The following is a 22,540-nucleotide window of genomic DNA, read 5'->3' as shown; positions in this document are numbered from 1 at the left end:
TTCAATAATTTAACTTATCAGCGAGTCATTTGAATCAGTTCCCTTTTCTTTTTGTGTACTGCACATCATGGTTGATACTGCTGTTACTGCGTCAGTTTTAACTAAGTTGATCTAATGTTGCTTTAAAAAGTTGAAAATTGAGACTAGGTCTTCTGGACAAGTTGGAACTCTAACAAGCATCATTTATAAAGCGGTATAATATGTAACTAATATCTTATTAATGGATGATGAGTCATTTACTAATGTTTTAGAGCAGTTGATTCATTAAAAGAACTTTTTAGTTGCCAGGCTGTGAAAAAATCTCTTTTGGACACCTTCAGGATTTATGAACAACAAACTAAACGTTGTCATTGTTACCTGCTATAAAGTGCATTAATTCAGTTATGAACCATTAATGTTCTTGGTTGTTAAATAGGCTTTATTTCTATTAGGTAATAATTATGTTACAAATATTGGTAATAGATAAATAAATGCTTAAGTTATTATTAGTTATTAATAAATAGATTAGATAGAATAGATAGAAACTGTTTTTCAGTTTTCTTTTTTATTAATGTCTCAGCATTAAGTTTAAATGTTTGCTAACCATTCATCATTATATGTAATGTTATTAGTGTGCATATGTTTCATTGCATTGAACATTTATTGAGGGCATTTCTCCTAAACAGCCTCCTTGTTTTGTTAGCGGCTAGTTAATGACAGTAAGTTATCTGATTGATATACGGTTGTCTTTATATTTCCAGCCTGCAACAGGCAGATCTATACTCTCTGAGTGATTGTGGATGCTCCATGTCATCTTTTATTTATGATGGATCATTTACAGACTTCCCTAAATGTGTGTGTACATTAGTGACTGCATTAGTGCTGCACATTAAAGCAGCTCAATGCATGGAAATGCAATTTAAATAGGGCCTGAAACCAATAGCCTCAATACAGAGAGAATTATGTGTGGAAGATGGTGAGATGAGCCTGTAGAGAGAAGGCTCGCCATCCGACTTCTTGTTTCTCTACGTATCTATGATTCATTAATGGTGCCCCTAGATTACGCTTATTGTAGGTTATGTGTGTCACTTCATATTCATTTGAGTGGATATCTTGCTTGACATTTACCATCAGTAGATATGATGTAAGTGTACCTTGTTATTAGATCTCATGAACAGCACAGCAGATGGATTTAAAGTCTATACACCTCTTATTGTCACCATAAAGCCTTTACTTTTTTACTGAAAAAAAAACAACTTTTAATTTCATTAAGACAAGTTTCATGTGGGCATGCGTGCATGCTCCATGTAAAATCAGGCTATTCACTTCAAAGATTCCTCAGGATGTGCAGTTATTGTGGGGGTCATTTGTATGTAGTCATTCAGTGTAATGGTCATGGGACAATAAAAGGATGCTTATGGCTGCTAGGCAGACAGAGTGGAGCCAGCATACTAAGCATGCTGAAAGCTGCAAAACAAAACCACATTTGAAGGCAGTAAATGCATCTTTGGAAATAGGAACAAGATGTGTGCTAAATATAAAAAGGCCCCACTGAGGCGGAGAAGTTTTAATCTGATCTGAACCAAAAGGGACCAGCCGGTGTCTACAGTAGCTCCTAAATCACTTTGGTAGACCTCAGGAACAACATGGGAGTCATGGCATGCCATGTATGTATATATATAAATGTACTTATATATTTATCATGACAAAAAAAAAAAGCTTTAATTTCTTAACATTTTTTTGCTTTAGATATTTTTTTCGTTGACATTTTCAAGCAGTTTTAAATGGAATTAAAAGGTAAGCACAATCCAAATATTTAGTTCAAAGAACAGTGACAGGCAGCTAGTAAAACTTATTTTAGCTTTTTAAGGAGACAGTGTACAGCTGAATCTAAAGCCACGAGACAGTTAAACATAAAATAATTTTTTTGGCAATGACTGCCAAAGATGCTGAGCGGAGAGAGAGAGAGATAGAGGGAGAGAAAGAGAGAGAGGGAGAGAGGGAGAGAGCTGTTGCGTGTAGTTTTGGCAGCGGCTCAGGAAATGCAGGAAACTGGACCTGGTGGTATTCCAGCCTGGCTCCCGCCCAAAAATGCTGGGATCTCCCTGTCTGGCAGTGTGTGTGTGTGGGTGTGTGTGTGTGTGTGTGTAGTTACAAGCCGGCTCGGTGCCAAACTATTACGAAACAGAGACAAAATTGTGCGCTGTTACAGACTCAGCTTTTCCTCTATGACACACACATTATTTACAAGCATGTTGTTGGCACGGATATGTGAGCCTGCTGGCATTTATATAAACAGGCATCATAGTAAAGTGGAAGAGACAAAAACTGTTACAGAACAATAACATACAAGTGGATATTTTCTGTGGTTGTTGATCCAGTTATACATTCACAGCACATGTGTGCTGTTTGAAGGACCCAACTCTGAACCGTGTTTTCCAAGCCGTGCAGCTGATGTGCAGGTAGATGTGAAGAGTGTGCACTGCTTTACCACAGAAAAATAGTGTACCTCCAACAACAGTTTAAGCAGACATGATGTTCATTGTGGTGAATTACTCACTGTGGTTTCAAGTCTCTGCAAGTTGATTCTGTCATGAAACAGAAAACACTGTCTGGAAGGAGAGTATCTAAAAAACACGTGTGTGTTTATCGTTTAAAAAATCTGCTAAACTGTGCAAAAATGTTTTATGTTAATGATAATGTATTTTAGTCAAGATCATCTGAAAAAACACATACAGGACAAAAATGCTGAGACAATTCACACATACATTTATACATCAAAACATAAATCCAATCCAAAAATTAAACTAAAATACATTACACTTTTAACTTTTGTACATGATCTGTCGTTCTCTGTATTTCTGAATTTCTTTGTCTCATTCGTATATTCATGTCAGTATTTGGTTTAGTTTATTGACAACATTATTATAGATTTTAAAATACACCGTATCAGACTTTCTCAGGGATCAAATGATTAAATATTTCAGTTGTTGTCCACCAACCCTCATCAAGATGTTCAGTCTTTTGTCTGACAGAAAGAAACTATACAAATATGCTTTGGATTGGTAGAGCATTTTTCTTGAAGTTTCTGTGATGTTTCTTTTTTGGTGCATTGTTTGTATTTGGAGGACATCTTGTTGTGTCTTTTGTTTTTTGTGATATGTAGATGTAGACAATCTGCAATATGTGTGCCTGATTTTCTGTCAGCAATGAGAAAAACTTGAAATGACATGACATGCCCTAACTTGTGAAGTTAGGAAATTCTTTAAGATTTCCTGGATCCACACTAAAAATAAATAACTTGTTCCTTAACTGGCTTAACTCTTCACCAAACTTCATCACCACTTCATAGCACTGTTTTGAGATATCCTGCTAACAAACATATAAGCAGATGGACTGAAAACATTACCTCTGTAGCAGAGGTAATGAGCAGTTCATGTTTGAACATTGAAGTTAGAAGCTGCCAGCTGAATGTTCGGCTGTGTTATGAGGATTGCACTATTACTAGTACTACTGTACTATAAGGGAAATCTCTGCCTTTTACTGGACTATATGAGACTAGATTACCTGTGAAAATCATTTGTGTGGTCTATGTCAGCATGTTGATTTGACCTTAAAACTAATTTATAATCAGTCCCCTGTTGTGTGTTATTGCTCAAAATCTCAGAGACAGACAGCAAAGCTGTTTCTGAAGCATTAGACATGACATTTTCCTGAGTGAATAATTCCATTTAATGAACTGTTTGGGCAGCCACTCCTTTTTGTGGATTGTACCTCTTCCAACTTGTTTTTCCAACATCTATAGAAAAGAGGAGGAGGAGGGAGCTCCAGCTGTAGTGGTGTATGATTTCCCTCCCCTACCTCTGCCACTCAAATCATCCACATTGCAAAAATATCCATCTTCTCGCGTCATTTAGGAACACTAGTAAGCCATTTAAGGCACATTTTCTTAAAATAAGCAAAGAGGCAGAGAAATATAAAAGTTTGTAGAATTCCTGAAACAGATTGATTTGAAAGGAAACCACAAATATAAATGACACATCTGTGGCAGATTGATTTAGTTGTTTCAATAAAATAACAGTAATGTACAAAATGATGATTGTGGCTTACATTTGTCAAATCTGTACCAAATCAAATATTAGTGTTAAAGCGGCATTGTGTACAAATCAGTATTTCTGCAATTTAGTGCTGCCAGTTTCAGAGTATAATACCACTGTGGTAAATATGGACAGCTGCACAACAGCCAAACATCAACAAGGTCACCAACAGCAGACACAGCAGCAGCTAATATTACTGACAGTCCAACAGCAGTCAGCCCAGCTCGGTGTCTGTCTTTCAGCCTTTTATTTCACCAAGCTCTCACCAACCACTAAAAGTCAGTCCCACATTTACTCTGGTCCAGCGGCTTCTTGCTCGCTCACTCTCTCCTTTTCTCTTCTTAACTTCCTCCGTCAACATTCTCTTTGGTCTCCTGTCCTCTGTCATTATGTCCATTGATGCTGCTGAGTTATGTTACATTGCCTGCTTGCCCAGCTCCGGTTCTGGCACAATGCTGCCTCTGCTCCCTGCCTGCGTTGGCCTGAAAACCTTATCTTCTTTGTAGTCCAGTAATACAGATTATAGCCACACATAGATGAACTCTAACAGTGAAGGGATAAATAAAAGAAAAAAATGACTTTATGACAACTCTTCAAATGAGCACTTTTGGTTTTAAACTACAAATATATCATATGTCCTCATATGACATTTTTGCCGACAACTTTTGAATGCATTCTGTACATGCATTCTGATGTCCTTTGCCTGACTGCATTTTTGAGGCAGACACCACCTGAGTAATTTATTTCCCCAACAGTATCTATTGTTGATGAGGATTATCAAATATAGAGATGGACTATATGGTCATGTTCTTGTTCCAAGAAGTGGTTACTTTCGTAACACACAGTCTTTGCACCTAAATCAAAATGCAAAAAAAATGTGTGAGCATAAATTTACAATGCAGACTAAGACAAAATGTTACACTTCTGTTTTCTTTTTGTGCATCTGATCAGCACTGTAGTCAGTTAATTCAAACCACAAGCAGTTGTTGTTCTGCCAGAGTTTCATAGATGAATGGAAGGGAATGGTTACCAGTGTTTTACAGAATACAGTGAAATGTAGTCAGATGACTAAAAAATGCAAAATCATTGGCATGTTTTCAGCCATTTATCACAGGGCTTGCCTTGAAAAACAATCAGCCCTCCAATCGGACTCCTCCCCCTCCAACCCAGCACCACCCACTTTAACGTGACCATAAAACCTGACAGGGAGACCTGCTTTGAAAGAGACACATGCTGCTGCTGCTGCTGCACCCTAACTCTTGTGTCAACATTCTGCCTGGGATGTGGAAACTCAGTCCAATCTCATAAAGCTCCTGTAAAACATATTACTTCAAATTATCCATATGGCTAAGAGCTAGATGTTTTTTTTACTCATATAGCCATATACTCAATAGCCAGAGTGTGTGGGGCCCCGGACTCCTGCCAGGATCTTTGGCTCCATGTATTCATCTAACAGCTGTACCTCACGTTAACATGTGCTCCGTCACTGGAAATGCTTTAATGACATTCCTGGATTCTTTCACTGTATGCCATTACAGTTATATGGTGGGTTGCCACATGGATTCAAAGGGGGGTTGGGATAGGCTGTAAAAGGAAAATAGAAGAAGTGGGAAGAGGGGAAGGAGGATCTGAAGTGTGTGTGTGAGATTGTGTGTGTTGTCATGCAACCAAAATTTGCACTTAATGGTATTTCCCAGTGTTCAAAGTGAACTTTTTTCCACTCAGAGTAGCATTGAAACATCTTAATTCTGTTGATGAAACTTGCAGGAACCCTGGTATCAGTAGGACATTGATCCCGTGACCCCCGCTCCCTCCTCACAAGCACACACTCACGCAAACATACACGACCTGATTCTTTTGCGGAGCCACCAGAGACATTTTCATTCTGTATCGCTGTGTGAAGGGACCACGGAGTCGGCATGCAGTGAAATGTGGGCTTGGCACAATGTGCCATTGAGACGTACTTGTTTTTACTGCGAATGGCTCCTCTCTTTTCATTAAAACAGAGGCAGGGTTAGCTTGTTCAAACACCCTCCCCACCCTCAATGTGGGTGTTACTTTTTAATCGCAGCAGCCTGGAATTTCTGCAGCTGCTTGCAAAAGCCCCCCTCTCTGTTTATGAGATCTGACTGTTGGGCAAACATTGCCTCACTGCCACGTCTCTGACTCACTTTTTCCATCCTGCCATTGTTGGGGGTGGTGGTCCTCAGAATTACCATGCCAACGTGTTATCTTTTGATTGAATGCATGTGTATATCAGTTGTCAGATCTTTGTACATCATGCTGTCGCTGCTGACATTGTTATAGGAGTAATGTAGTGTAACGCAGTATACTGGTGCAGCGCTCCATGTCAGTTAAAGGGGGCTTGAGGGGCCTTAAGGGTTGAACTTGCAGGTTCTCTATAAGGGGACAATGTGAAACAAGATAAAACAAGATGTAATTTGAAAAATTCAACTGGTCATATTAAAGTGATGATCTTTAGCTCAGTTTTAATGCTCATTAGCACACATGATGGCCGAGTACGTCAGCAGGCCCCATTTATTCACCCTGAACAATACTTGCTTTAGACCTTTGGGATAAGTCAATGTTTGCTCATGCTAAACTACATTTTCAACTTGCGTGGATGCTTATACACCTCAACTTGCGCCACTCCAAGCAAATTCACATTTGCATCCATTTTCATCTTTTTATTGGCTTTTTATTTTTGTGTTTGCAATCAATTTAAATTTGGAACACTCCGTTATAGATCCAAGTTATTGGTAGAGCTCATTGACCCTAGCTGTAGAAGAGGCTTTGCATGATTTATCCAAGTATAGTTCATGTTAATGCTGACAATTTTTTCAGCAAGTTTTAGATTTTTGAGTTGAGTTTTTGACATCTTCAGGGCAAACCATTGGGTTCCATTTATTTTAATTTTATAGCCATTCTTTGGCTCAGCTGGGTAAAATGATCCACAGTGAACATTTCTGCATTTGTTGTTGTTAAAGTTGAGTGTGAATTCAGGAAACTAAAAGTCACTCTAAATAACCACAAATATGAATTGAAAAAAGTACAAGCAGTACTATCTCCAGAGCAGGGAGTTTATTGGGACCAGTATCTACAGTCCAGAAACTAAATTTAGATCCCAGTTCCTTTGGTCAGGGTTGCCATGTTCCTAAAAAAGGCTGCTGTGTCCCTGGAAAAGTTTCTATGGGGAAAGGGCACAGTAGTGCAGACTTCAGATTCTTTACTGTACTATTTTTTTCCTGAAGCATCTAAAATACTGTTGTGGCCATGTCATTTATTTTCTTTTTTATCTTTTTCTAGGAAAATCTGAATGTATAAGCCACTGAACCATGAACACAGATCAGTCCCCTCCTGCAAAGGCTACAGATAACACTGATTCTTCAATATACGTGACCTTCAGCCTCATTTGCATTCACTATAATGGCCATTCAGCATCTTTTTTGACCCAATGTATGTAATCAAAAGCTGTAAAGTCAATGGCTAGAGATTTGCATGTGCCACCTGGGTAGCTGCTCTGCACTAACAAGATTGAGTAATCATTGATAGTCGAACGCCAAGCTCGCAGATTAGATTGCTGCCATAAAAGTCTGTGTTTGTGTGTCAAGGTCTCTGCGGTGCACCGAGTAAGATCTGTGGTTGCTGCTGAGTTGGTTCTTGTATGATGAGCTCTTTGAGGTGTCACTTCTGTCCTGTCAGTGTGTCCACAATGGGAAGGTACAACCTTAATTATTTCTTTAAAATTCCCCTTAAAGATCAGCAGCACACATGGTATAAAGTAGTTGTCGTCATAAAATCCAGACTCTCTAAATATAAGTTGACGACAGGTGTTTCTTACTTCACTATAGAGTCCATTGTCAGTGTATGTGTGCTGGAGGCTTCAAATTTCCACATCACACTCTTGGAAGTTGAATATTAGACCAGGCTTGGCCTCCAAACTATTTGTGACATTACAAATCATACTTGCTCCATACCTGCTCTTAAAATAGGTTTCTTATAAGTAAATAGAAAAGTTTCACTTCCAGCAGCATGAATGCAAAAACATCCTTCAAATGTCAAAATCGTTGTGTAGAGTGAAGCTCTAGACGCAAAAAGAAAGACATATATCTTAGAAGAGCGTAACTTAAAGTTGCTTCAGTGTAGGCAAAAACACTGTAAAAGAACTAGGAGTCAAGTCAGACATTATCGGAGGTCTCTGGAAACTTGGAGTTACTACTTGGATGTTCAATCCTAAACTGGTAATAAGTGGAACTTTGGCACGACACGAGACATGAGTGCAGCATCAAACTGTGTAACTGGTGGCATTTAACCCGAGATGGCCTTGAGCTTGTTAGAGATGTTTGCTAAAAGCTGCTAAAAATAGAAATGTTATATATCAATATCATATGTTCATTATGCAGTTTAGCTGGATTTTTAGTAGTTAGTTTCTTAGAAATGTCATTGTGAGTTTAAATTCAGGTTCTTCTCCAGAAGTAAAAGAATCTGGAAGTTATGGTTTCACATCGGCTCCCTGTGCTGCGGACACTGGTTGAAATGAACCCTGGGTTCATTGGTCTGGGTGGCTTTCATTCTTGTTTCTCGGGTTGTGCACCTTTTTTGCTCCAGCCTTCCCTCTCTCACTGCACTTTTCCAATAGTTTTGCACAACACACACGACAGAGTGGAAAAGCAGGGAAAGTTTTTAAAAGCAAAATACTGCTTAATGAATGCTGTTTGAGTCCTGGTCAGGAGATGTCAGAGGTGAATTTTGGAGAGTTCAGTTGAAACCCAGGAAGGATTGAAATGTGAACTGGTATGACATGTATTTTAGTGGTGGGGGTGTACGTAAATGCAAAAATGGCATCTAGCTGACTTGCACAGAAAGAGATACACACACCGCTTCCATGTGTTGTACCTCCCTGTCATAGATTAATGTGTTTGTGCAGGTGTGTGCACATAATGCATGCTATTACATTCCTATTGAAGCCTGAGGGGCCTCTCTGAATCAGTGCTCTGCTCTCCCATATACTCAGATGTCGGATAGTGAAGCAGACGTGTGCAGCTTAGCGACCTGGTCTCAGTGCTTCTGCCATGGCTCCAGATTGACGGTAATCTGGACCTGTCTGCCCTGATCCATCCAGGCCAATGGGCCACAAAGATCTGGTGTTAATTAACCTCTGTGTTAATCTGCTCACTGGAGACTTTATTTAAATAATGCATTGTTTATACATTTCTCTACAAAGGCAGACAAAATCCAGATAAGGAAATAATGAATCCTGTATTCATTTACCTAAAATAGAAGGTTTATACTCAAATAATTTATTTGCACCCATCTCATTTGTTGAAACTCCCTGACACAGAGGACTTGACCTCAGTTCCTTAGAGATATCTGTGGCTCTGGTTACGGATTCTATCACTCAGCTACAGTAGGACAACTGGTCGGACTTTGGCTCCCTTGACTTGTTGCAAGTTGTAGCATTTGTAGTTTGTAGAAATTAGAACTTAACTCTCTAGTTAAATGGAGAAAGTGCTTTTATTAAATTAAAAACATCCCAAAAAGTATCTTTAGGGTTAGGGGGGTTGTTTGACTGAATCTCCAATGATACACAGCACAACTTATAGAAACAGTGTGTATGAAGAGCAGCCGCCCCGTGTACAAAGGATCAGTCCTTGCTGTGGAAGCCCAGGGTTTGAATCCGACCTGCGACTCTTTCCCACATGTCATTCTCCATCTCTCTGTCTCCACATTCCTGTCACTCTTTAGCTGTCTCTATCAAAATAAAAGCTTGAAAAGGCCAAATAAAAAATGTATACACAGAGTGTATAAATTATTGCATGAGATGGAATGTAGCCTGGAATTCAGTTTGACCACTAAACCAATAGAAGATTATCTGAGAATAAACATATTTTTCTGCATAAACATTTTTGTATGAACCAAAGAAAAAGCTCATTATATAATGTGGACTACAGCTGTCACAGAAGTCGCATTATCATTATACCAAAAATGTTTTAACCTTATTTATTAGTATCTTTCAGACAGTTATGTGAAGTTTTACTCTCCAATTTATGATTTTCTTCCGTGATATTTATCTGATGTTACAAACACACACAGCATCTGTCAACGCTGATTTTTATTTTTTTTCCTTTATGTTTCCTTTAAAATATCTTCAGTCTTACAGAGGCTTCAGGGTGGCACAGAGGAGGCTGGGAAATTGAAGTGGCAGTGGTTTTGAGCCTATTACCCCCCCACAACACACATTGACACACACTCACACACACACGCACGCGGGCACTCATTTGCTGTGAGTGACATCAGCCTAACAATAGCTGCTGGTCATGTTTCCTGCCCTCCTCTCACACCACTGCAGCCCGATGGAAAGACAATACCCTTTCTGGCTGATAGAGAAGTGTGAGGTGACACTCCACTGAGAGAGCTTCCTCAGCCAGGCCACTAATCAAGAGAAGCCGTAAAGTGGAGGCCGGAGCATGGTGTCAGGTTACGAATCCTTTACAAAGGTGAAGGAGCTTCCACTACAGCACTGCACGAAATCTGAATGAAAATGAATTAGCATTATGTTCTGACTATGTGAAACTGAACTGTGCAAACTTCAACACTGAGCTGGGACTTGAGATTTGCTATTGGATTAACTTAAACCTTTAATTTCACATTATTGCACATACCTTAATTTCATTATTTATTTTGGTGTCTTTGTATGCATGGCTTACTTTGGTTGTTACCAACATCTGGTGAATTTCATGTCAGTAGCACTTTCAGAAATGTGTTTACTGAGAAAAAATGGTGACGTGTTACAATACTTATTTCAGCCGCTGTAGCCCTAGGTCACCACAGTTTAAATCTATAAGCTTAAAACATAAAAATCAACAGCAACCTTTTGGATGTAAGGAAAGCTAACTATGATGATGTGATGATATCAATGTTTGATTATTGTTTGTCTTTTACTCTTTGACAGCTCTCAGCTATTTGATTCTGGATCAAACAGTACCGTGTGACAGCGTGCTAGAGGGAAATTGTGAATTGATTTTGGCTTTGTTTCTCCTAAAGAAGCTCATGAGATACATCTCTGAACATAGGTGAATAAATGAATGTTGGATTTTTAATGTTTTACTATAGAAATGATTTGTGGTTAAAAAAAGTCAGTCACCTGTCATCAGTTTAGATGGAGGCAGGGCAGGAGGCAGGCTGAGTTGGGGTAAGCAAACTTTCCACTGTCCATTGTGTTATAGAAGCAAATTTACAGGCAAATTGTCGCTCATTTGCATAATCCTTGAGACGTTAATGCAGGAAACTTCCTAGTTACCAGGTGGTGTAGGTGGTGTATCTGCTCAGGTGTATAACATGAGCTATGTGAAGTGATAACACAGTAACTCGTGCTTACGCTGTGTCTGTACTGTCCACGAATTGTATTGTGCTTTTTGCCTCGTTACTCCACGAATGTTTGAAATGCATCAGAACACCACCACACATTAATGTGTGGAGGGGGTGTCGTGTCCATTAGGAGTGGAAGACAAAGGTCTGCAGTATGCTCTTAGTAATTCTTCCCCATCCATCCATTCCCTCAGTGAGGCCTGTCATGCTAATATGACAGCTTCATTTATCAACTTCACCAACTCCAAACAGTTTTTCACTTTATAATCATTTTCATGCAAATCTGCATTTGACAGCTGTGGGCGGGGTACACTACCCTCCAATTTCCAACTCGCTAAAAGACAAACATCTTGGGCACTGAAGGTGAGGTGTGAAATCTAAATATTGAGGATGAGATACTGGGCCGTGGGTCTGTGTCGAGATACCACTTTAGCATTTTACGGGGAAAAGGTACCAAAACATGATAATGCAACAGCCAAATATGTCAGCCATCAGTCCCCAAGATTTAATAGGCAATTGTATATTAGTTTAATTTAAGATTTTAAAAACATGAGTTTCTGTCTGTGTGCAATAATCGGCCTTTCTGTCCAATAAGGGACCTGCTCCAGTGACATACCCCATAGTCCAGTGAAGCTTGTTCACTGTAACTATCAGTTGCTATTTCCTTGTTATTTACTTTAGGGATTATGGGATTGATGGGATGCAAAATAATTTGACTTTATAAACTTGGTGTAACATCTTACCATCTTAACAGTAGAAAATTACTATTTTCCATTAGATCCTGACCATGCCATAATTATAAAGTTGTTGCTGCTGTGCCTCATCCATAGCACACAGCGTCTCTCCATGAACAACAGTTGTGGGCAACACATAAAAACAGAACATCAGTACTGCAGATCTCTGGATTACTTTCAGTGAGACTAAACTCTATTGATCCATGTTGCTGCTGAAATTTTGAGAATAGCACGGTGTTTTATACATGGTGTGCAGAGGAAGCCTGTGGAAGGAGTGGCTTTTTAGTGAGATTTGTTTGGGCAGTGTGAGAGAGTGAGACAGAGCCTGAAATTGGATATCTCACGCCAAAAGCAGGAGAGTTTGCAGCCTACATTTCTTGTTGTGTACTAGTTAATGAGTCAAACTCTGAACTGTTTCTTCAGAAAGAAAACATGCAGAGCTTTGGGCATTGACGGCTCCTGGTTCAGAACTGCTGTACTAAATGAAGTACGGGTGGAAATTAGATGTGACAGACGCTGAGTAATTAGCCATAGGTGTTAATGGAAGCCTGCGGTCAATTATCTGCTCTGTCCGTCAAATGGAGTTCTATCCCAGATGGTCAAGTGGACAGCCTGGCAGATCGGAGATGGACACACATGATCACATTTCAGTCAGTCAGGCCGTTTTTTTTAGTGTGTTGATGAGAAGTTGAGACATTTCTTACTCATTATATTCTGTCAACTGTCACAGCTTCTAATGTGCAACCTGACCTTCATACAACAATGAGCTCTAAGGCAGTGTCGGCAGTGGAAAGCATAGCTGCAGTGTCATTGCTAGTGCAGGTGATCAAAGCAACATTACTCCACAGTGTTCTTCACCTGTAGACACTGTACTGTTTGATTGTGATCATGTAATCATTGCTCCTAACAGCAGCTAACAGCTCTTTGTGCACTGTGCTCTGTAGTTTGGTTCACTGTGATGGCTTCAGGTGATAATGACATCTTACAAACAAAAGACCTGCTCAGATGAAATGTTTATTATTATTATTAGTAGTAGTAGTATTGCTGTTATTATGGTATTATTATTTATAATTCTGTTTTATGTTATTTATTATTTTTTCTAAAAATAAATAAATATATATATAAAAAATAAAGGCAAACACAAGTAGTGTTAGTTAGTTAGTTTTAAGCTGGATATTTGACAGTCATCCACTCTGTATAAAGCAGTGTTCTTACTCAGTCTGCGTTGGAAGTAGCAGGACTGTTCGCTCACCTCCCAGTCCTCATCCTTATGCACTGGGGGTTGACTTAGGGAACGTTCGGGTTTGGGCTACTAATGCTGACTTTGCTGACTTTGCTAGATGAGGCAATCAAAACATTTCTCTCTGTTAAGGGAGTAGGCCCATTTAAGAGCAGGCATTTCAGACTCTTCCCCACTTCCACTCAAGATGATCAGAGACATAACAACAGATACCAGATTTCTGAAATAAAAGTAGCAGCAAAGCAAAGTAGCAGCAACAGACAGGTATGGGTTCGTTGTTCTGGTAAAAAAATTTTACCAGTCTGTCATGAAAGTGCTAACTAATAGATTGGGGAGACATATCCATATATTATATAAATCATATATTCAACATCCTGAATACAGCATGATCATGTTATTACTCATATGTTTGAAGCATTTTAAAGATTTTAAATGAGGATTCCTTTATTGTTAAAATGCTATATCTCTAGCCGACATCCTCTATTCTCACTATTAATTATAAATCTGAGCCTTTTGACCTGCAGTGTGGGGCTATAAAGAGAAACTGTCTTCTTGAATGTTGCTCTGGAGCCCCTCACATCAGTAAGCAGGGGTCATCCATAATGTTAGAGGAGATAAGAAACCTCATGTGAGCCTTTATGCAGATGATACATTATTATACCTCTCTGATTCCTTTGTTTATTCAATCGTTCAGTAAGTTATTTGACTACACAAAACTGGGGTAAAAGTGAGTTCATGCCTCTTGACAGTATGGACCCAGATTTTCTTAATTGTCAACCATTTAAACTAATCAACTCAACCAAGTTGATGTAGTTACAAAGCTAAAACCAAACATAGACAAATGGTGGGTGCTGCTTGCATCTATAGTGGTGCTGTCAACATGGTGACAAGACTTTTGTATTTATTTCAGATTCTGTTGATCCTACTTATTTTATGCTCCTGGATAGTCTTTCCAATAAATAATTGCTCAAATCGGGGCGGTGTTTAGCTCAGTTGGTAGAGCAGCCGCCCTGTGTACAAAGGCTCAGTCCTTGCTGCGGAAGCCCAGGATTCAAATCCAACCTGTGGCTCTTTCAAGCCTGTCATTCCCTGTATCTGTCACCCTTCAGCTGTCTCTATCAAATAAAGCTTGAAAAGGCAAATAAAATAACATTAAAAAAAAGAAAAAAAGAAAAATTGTTCAAATCAGCAATTATTCACCGTAATAACACAAGGTCAAGGTTCTCTTTTCATTTTTTTTCTACTAATCTCAAGTGGCTAAATAATTGCTTAATGCAACTTTAATGTATGTGTTTCATCTTGCAGTTTACAGAACACTTTTTGGTCACAAAGATTCTGGAAATATTTAACCAACATTGCTAAATCTTACAATGAAGATGTATCTTTCCGAAGTGATTCACATGTAATGATAATAGATGGGAGGCACAAATTCAGGGTGATAGCTCTGTGCATGCTGTGTACCATGGATGAGATTATACATAAGTGTGTTCTCTTATTTATGGAGCAGTCTCAGAGGAATTCAACAGCTTATTGGCACATGGAACTGCTTACCACTGCTTGCGTGGTTCTTTGTCCAGGCTTGTTACAAATACCTTAATACACACAGTGAGTGGCTAGAAAGACAGAGATGAAAGATGGACAATGGTACGAAAGAAAGGAAAGTGTGTGCATGGACAACTGGGTGATAAATACCGTATAAGCTGTTTCCAGTGTCATTTTAATTGTGACAAAACAAAATCCAACAAGAAGCATGTTCTTTGTTCACAGGGTCAGGGAAGCAATCAGTAAATTTAAGCTGAAGTGTAGCTGAAATCAATACAAACTAGATATAGTTCCTAATGTGCCTATGGATTCCTCAGTGTGAAAAAAGGAAACAGTTGTGCTTCCTGTCTTTGTTTCCTTCTGTTGAGATTGCTTGAGAAAACATGTTGTACAAACAAGGAAGGCTACGGCGCTGCAAGAGGGGCTTTAATTTATGGCGAGCATGGCTGGGGGCCATGGGGAAATAATAAGGTCATTTTGATTCACACACAACTAGGAGACAAATGGCGATCCTTGCAACCAACAATTATTAATGTCTCAAATGAATCCAGGTTTATAGCTTTAGAAAAGATTTGATACATGATTCATGGCACATCTGAAAGACAGCCAGCACATGTGACATTATCTTATTTTTTCTGTCTTATTTAAGTCCTAATGGTTGCCTTACCAATTTTATCCCTAGTCCCATCCAGGTTCCTGACAAATGTCTCAGCATAGTATGAAATGGACATGGAAAACATTATTCAACGCGGCTCACATGGGAATGAAAAATCAATATTGACCTTGTTGGAAAAAAGCCAAGGGAGACCTATATAATTTGTGAGGGAGTCAGCAGTAGGAAAAAGAAGTCCTGTTTTGTTGGACTCAAGCAGTTCTCCATATGATTGTGTGAGGAAGGATGTTAGTGGACAGAGGCCTTCTTCAGGGAACCATCACTAACAACCACTCAGTAATAACAGATAAGAAGAATAAGGTGCAGCTACGACCTATCCCTGACACTTTGTCTTAAGTGATGTAGTGATATTGATTTTGTTTCTTTTGATGAAGCAGAAATAACTATCCATCACAAGCAGCCAGTGTCAGCACTGTAGAGAATCTGTCTGAGGAAGACATTGCCTTTATTATTTAGTCTTTAGTAATCTTAAAGTGAATACTGGTAAAGCAATGTTTTATTTATGATCAATATTGATACATTAAAAAAAAACATTACATGGTGTTGATTCTCATAGAATGTTGCTGTCATAAATGAGAGGCCAATGAAATCTGTGTCCACCTCCACCTACCTCATCCACAGCTTATTTAATGAACTGTGTAATTAGCACAGGCTGAGGTCAACGAAACAACAAGAACACAATAAGTGTTTCTTTTTTTTCACTCATACACCACAAACATTTGGTGTCAAAAAAGTATTGACTCAAGATTTTATTATAAAAATATAAAGTTATATGAGACGATTCTCAAGCCTGTAATCTGATAGTCAATTCTAGAAACATCCTGAACCAAAAGATGTTGCACTGAAATGATTTCAAGCTTGTTTAAGGCAAAATAAGTCGAAGTGATTTTGTAAGACACATTAGCCAGTTTGTTTAGTAAAAGGAGGTGACCTTTATTTGAGTGTGATAATAAAGAAAAAACACAGTAGTGCATATTCATATTCACTCTGTGTAACTTTAAGAATGCGGCCCTGCCATGTAATGTGATCCTCTTTAATCGGCGTGTACTCTGAAATCTACAAGCTTGCTGACTCTTTGTTTATATTTGGCATAAGCGCTATTTGATGACCTCTGACCTACTTGCAGGCCACTACCCATCAGAATTCTGCTTAGCCCTCCTACATACCTTAAGTTGGTCAGAGATCACAGGGGGGGATCAACATCGGATTAAAACAACAGATTAGTGATTGAGCACATGAGGCTCTGGCCATTTATGCCCCCTTCAGGGTGTGCTGGACATGGACGGATCTTTAGATGAACCCAAAATTCCTCTGCTAATCTTTGGGAGGGGTTAGCTCCAGTCTTGAAAAAGTTTACAGTAGAAACAGTTTGCATGAAACTTGTTGTTTGTATGGTTATTATCACCTCATGGCAGATTATCAGCTTTCCATACTAATCCTACATCCCATTTCAGTGGTGCCAAAGCCCCGTAGGTTATCTTCGTTCTACAAGGTTTCCTGTTCCGTCACAAGAGGCAGTTAAACTGTTTTATCTTGAAGCACCTATAGTTCCTACTTTACCATATGTATTTACAATGTTTCAACACATGGTATTTCCATTGTGTTTATATCCTTTATTTAAACAGGTAACCGATTCAGATTTCTTTTACAAGAGTGACCTTTATATTTCCATACAGGACTTTATACTATGTATACTAGTGAGCTCGTTTCATCTAGTGCAAGTACTATTTATTCTAGGGTACCTATTTAGATCAGACCTTTTTTCAATTACTTGTACAGGTAGTAAAGATACATAATTAAACTTGTCAACCTGTGTTCATTATTTTACTATTTCTAAGCTGTGATCACCTTCTTTCTATCTGTTGTGATTTGCACAAATCAAATTTTAAAAAAAGACTAAACAGTTTAATATTTAGCAGGCAGGTTAGAAAGCGTGTTCATTTCTGGTGGATTGATCTATGTTGCTATCATATCTATTATCAAATGGTGAGTCAAATCCAATTCTCATCAGAACTCCAGATTCAAATCATATCTATTGATTGGCCAAAGAACATATTTATCTCAATACATGGCTGACAGAGTCTCATCCAGAACGCTGTGTCTTCATTTCCCTTTGCTGAGCCGTGCAGCGGCTCTTCTGCTGGTGAGATTTTAATTGGATTACCATAACCTAATTCATCTAGTGGATGGATGCAAATCAGACCATAAATCAAGTGATACAAAACAAGAACTACATGGCAGGAAATCACTAGGCTGAGACATTAGTTTTAAACAACTTCCCCTGCATTAAAAAAAGACATTCATACACAAACATGACACATAAAAACATTCTGGTTTTACATGCAACACATAAGAGCTGAGTACAAAATACAGCGAAGCGTGGAACACACTAAATATGACCAAAAAAAGGTAAGTGAATGTAAATAGTAGGGTGGGGGTTGGGGTAAGCTGACCAGGGGGAGGAAGGGGGAGATGGGGGGAGGAATGGTAAGTTTATGGCTCAAAGTGCCACATCATCACACAGAGCTGGTATTTCCTGCCAGGACTACAAGCAGCTCAGGCCAGCGTTGTGTAAGCAGATGGCCAAGATACTATGAATTCTATCTGCACATACACACACACACACACACACACACACACACACACACATATATATACACATATACACACATATACACATATACACACATATATATATGTATATATATATATATATATATATATATACACACACACACACACATATATATATATATATATATATAGTCTCCACTCCAGTACAGAGTGCAGCAGCATGGTTTATGGTACTCTGGAGCATTGAAAAGGGACTTAAACATAATAATACATAAAATATGCTGTTATTTTTATGTTAAATATTTTTTAAATATTTAACATAAAAATAACAGCATCATCTCTTTTCAAAAGCCGTGTTCTGATTACTCTTGATAATCCATAGACCAGACTGTCTGTGCATGTTTTCATATGGAAATTGTTTTGTACAAAGTAGTACAGTAAGAACTGTTGATGGGATCTGTAGATTATATAACTAAGAGGAACAGGGACACTGTTTCTGAAAAGATAAGTTCTGATCTAGTTTGTCTGTTCTGAGCTACTGTAGAAATAGGGTGGTTCAACATGGTGGACCTGCAGCGTCTGTAGATATATAAGGTTCATTCTAAGGTAACAAAAACATCATTTTATTTTCAGGTGATTATACACAAATGAAAGTATAGGTGTGATTATTAATTAATAAAATATTGTATATCTATTATATTAATTCCTGTCATATTCACTAAATAGAGCCCCAAGACTTGAGTGAAAAAAATAATTTCCCCTTGAGGGGTCAATAAAGTATCTATTCTGTTCTGTTCTGTTCTGTTCTATTCTGTTCTATTCTATGCTATGCTATTCTGTTCTGTTCTGTTCTGTTCTATTCTATTCTATTCCAAATCTGACTCACATTAATTTTAAAATAACTAATTTCAGTAGGACAAAAATGTTTATGCTGCATAGATACATTGCTTCATTAGTGACAAATATGAATGAAATGGATGTATTGTATTCTGTATTCTAACATGAAATGATTTGTAGAAAATTCATCAATTTGGAATACCATTGCACAGTAATTTTCTTTATAAAAAATCCCACTGGCTACAAGCCTTTACTAGTATATTTGTTTTATTTTACAGGTCCACAGTTATTTCAAAATGTCCTCAGTGCTCTCCTGGAAGGACTGTTTGATTATAGAAAAAAGTTTTTTTCAGATGGAGGCAGAAATCTCAAAACACAAACTATCTGCGTGGAGAGAGGTCCCTGAAGGGGGCAGAGAAAATATGCTTTTTGGAATTAGGGAGAACTAACCTTTAAGAACAAACAAGACTTTGAACAAAATGGCAAAACCATCAGTGTAATAACTCTAACAGAAGCGGGAGGCCCACACTTCCTTTTTTCAGCTGTCACTGGACAGTGTAAAACTGAAATAACAGCACTGAAACCAGACATGCTAGACCTGCCACTAATTCAGAATTCACATTTGATCAGCGTATCAGTGTAATGTGCCCATTGGGAAACGGTCCCACCCCACTACTGTTACTGTTGGTCAGATGTGCTGACAAATGAACAAATCCTCCCTGTCCTACGATCTGATGGGGTGAGTTGTGGTTTCAGACACTCAGAAAGAGAAGTAAGTAGCTGAAATCAGTCAGCTGTTTTCAGTCTATGGTGTGAAAAAAAAAACAACGTATCAACTTTTTTAGATATTTGACTGCTTTGTTAGGAGCATGTCCTTTTAAGGAGAAGAATAGGCCACAGTGGGCGCCGCTCTGCTGTATAGATGTTTTATGACTATAACAGTGTTCTGCATGTGTTAGCACTTTTACCACACAGACTATTTCAGATTACTGTTGATCACTGTAAGAGTCACTCTCTATTGTTTGAGATCTTTTCATGTGTTTTTGCAACTTCCGGACAATTGAAATGAAATTAAGTGGAGATTTCTATATCATGAAGGCAGTTGTAATGGATATCCTACCTCAAACTTAAGCCAGTTTCAAGTTGGAAACAACTGATATACATAGTATATGGTAAAATAACTAGTACTCTGAGGTGGACAATATTTTTCCCCACATCTTTAATCAGTTTTAATTAGGGCTGTCAATCGATTAAAAAAAATTAACTAATTAATCGCAAAAAATTCTGTAATTAATCGCGATTAATCGCGATTAATCTATCAATAAATTAAATGCATTTTTCTGAGACTGAAGCTTATAATGAATATTTATTTATGTAAAATGATCAAATTAATGTAGAATAAACTCAGATAAAGTATATGAAATTCATTCATGTTATTGGCTTAAGGTGCACATATGCACAGTGCAAACAGAAAAAAGCCAGAATGAGGAAATATACTGAGGAGTGCCACACTCCTGTAGTGTAGACTGGGTGTTTTGCTTTGAGGTGATATGTTAAAGTCGTGTTACTTCTGTGGAATTTAAATTCGGCTTTGCAAACTGTGCAAATTGCCTTGTTTTTGTCCAACGAGCCATCGGACAACTTTTTAAAATGAAATGTTCCCCCTAAAAGTCCGTCCTTATCCATCTTTACACCACAGACTCTCCTTTAGTTAGGATAGATCATAGACATATATGCACAGACTCTCCTTTAGTTAGGATAGATCATAGACATATAGACATAGACTCTCCTTTAGTTAGGATAGATCATAGACATATATACATAGACGCCTCATTGAGCAGGTTGGTCTGTTGCTGCGATACGTTAACGTGTCCGCCATATTGGATGTGGCAGATCTGCCCGTAAACTAAAACAAGCAGGGCCGGTTTTAGCTATGGGCAATGTGGGCGACCGCCCAGGGCGCAGTCTCCGTGAGGGCTTTAAGTTAATGCCTCTTATACACCCATTCACACACACACTAATATATCTGGGAAACAAAGCTCTACTTTGCCACATCCAAAATGGCGGCCGCCACCGGAAGTAAACAAAACCGCGTTAATTGCGTTAATTTTTTTTAACGCGTTAATTCTTTAAAATTAATCGACAAAATTAACGCGTTAATTTTGACAGCACTAGTTTTAATATTTGTAATACGAGTGTCAGTTCCATCACTGTCAGGGAAAATGTCTTAGTTTGGTGTAATGTTGGCGCTCTCATACACTTTTACACATTGTCTGATTAAATGTGGAGTTTCCTTGTGAATGAACCAAAGCTGTTGTTTACGTTGTTTACGTTCTGTGTTACTCACCAGAGCATATTGTGAGTATCTTTAACATTAGCAAAGCTGATTATTCTTAAGAGCTTGTTTGCCTGGTATTAACATCTTGGGTGATCCGATCACAAGTGGTTGGCTATAAATATGTCACTTCACACCTGGCATTAGAATGCGTCTCCACATTCGTCTGGAGCGATCGCTTGTGATCCGAGCTCACTTCCCTGCTATAGCATCATATGCAAATAAACACATGCTCCATTTCCATTTGCAAAGACCAAATGTTTTGTTGTTTTTAACCAGCGGCTCAACATAAGTAGAAAACACACACAATGTTTTCTACACAAAGAAAGAAGTAATGTATAATATTTTACAAGAAGACGTGTCATAGACAGTGTTCCACAAAGTTTATGAAGTTTCTCCTAACTCAACAACTCACAAAATTGCATGATTTTTTAAGGGAGTCTGGGGACTTTCTTCAGGAAGTAGCTTACTGAAATGTTTCTACTAAAATGTTGTTTTCTTTCATAAATTAAAGAAGAAATGAAAAGATTCAAGATTCATGATCCAAGATTCATTTCAATGTACACAGTACACAGTGAAACGAGACAGTGTTTCGCCAAGGACCACGGTTCTACATAGAACATAGAACATGCAGACAGGACTACAATAAAGTGCACACACATTACAAAAAACAAAAAGGGCTACATAAAGTGCAGAATACATTTAGACAAAAACAACGTGACAAGAAAAACAGACATGGTGTAACAGACTGGGATGTGTGTGTGTTTTGTATGTACGTGGCTACATATGAACATATACAGTATGGCTATCTTAGGTACAGTAGAGAGGTAGATATTGGATTAAACAATAAAGCAGCAGCAGGTAAAAAGGGTAAGGTAAGACACACGAATTATTTAGAATTTGCCGTAGCCGTTTTGGAAAGTTTGTATTTAGTTTCTTCTCACTTTATAACTCTCAGAATTGTGCATATTGTGTTCAGGTGAGCCCGGTTCACACAAAAAAATGTTAGTATAGTGTTACCAGAGGTCAAAAACAGAATACCTTGAAGTTGAACCACCTGCGATATTTATTTCAAGATTTTCCATTCCTCTTCTGATATTGGTACATCTTTCCAAACAGCTTTTCATCATTTTCATTTTTTAAAGAATACATGTTTTACTT

General features: G+C 38.3%; 1 protein-coding gene across 2 annotated transcripts in view; it reads left to right on the top strand.

Annotated features, from left to right (window-relative positions):
• arid3c (AT rich interactive domain 3C (BRIGHT-like)) overlaps positions 1-22,540 on the top strand; it is a 66,930-nt gene that overhangs the window by 1,519 nt on the left and 42,871 nt on the right. The window lies entirely within an intron of this gene.

Source organism: Larimichthys crocea, chromosome III (genome assembly GCF_000972845.2).
Source record: "Larimichthys crocea isolate SSNF chromosome III, L_crocea_2.0, whole genome shotgun sequence".
Classification (NCBI taxonomy): Eukaryota; Metazoa; Chordata; class Actinopteri; family Sciaenidae; genus Larimichthys; species Larimichthys crocea.
Note: the sequence above shows the minus strand (reverse complement) of the source record. Positions and strands in the feature narration are given on the sequence as shown.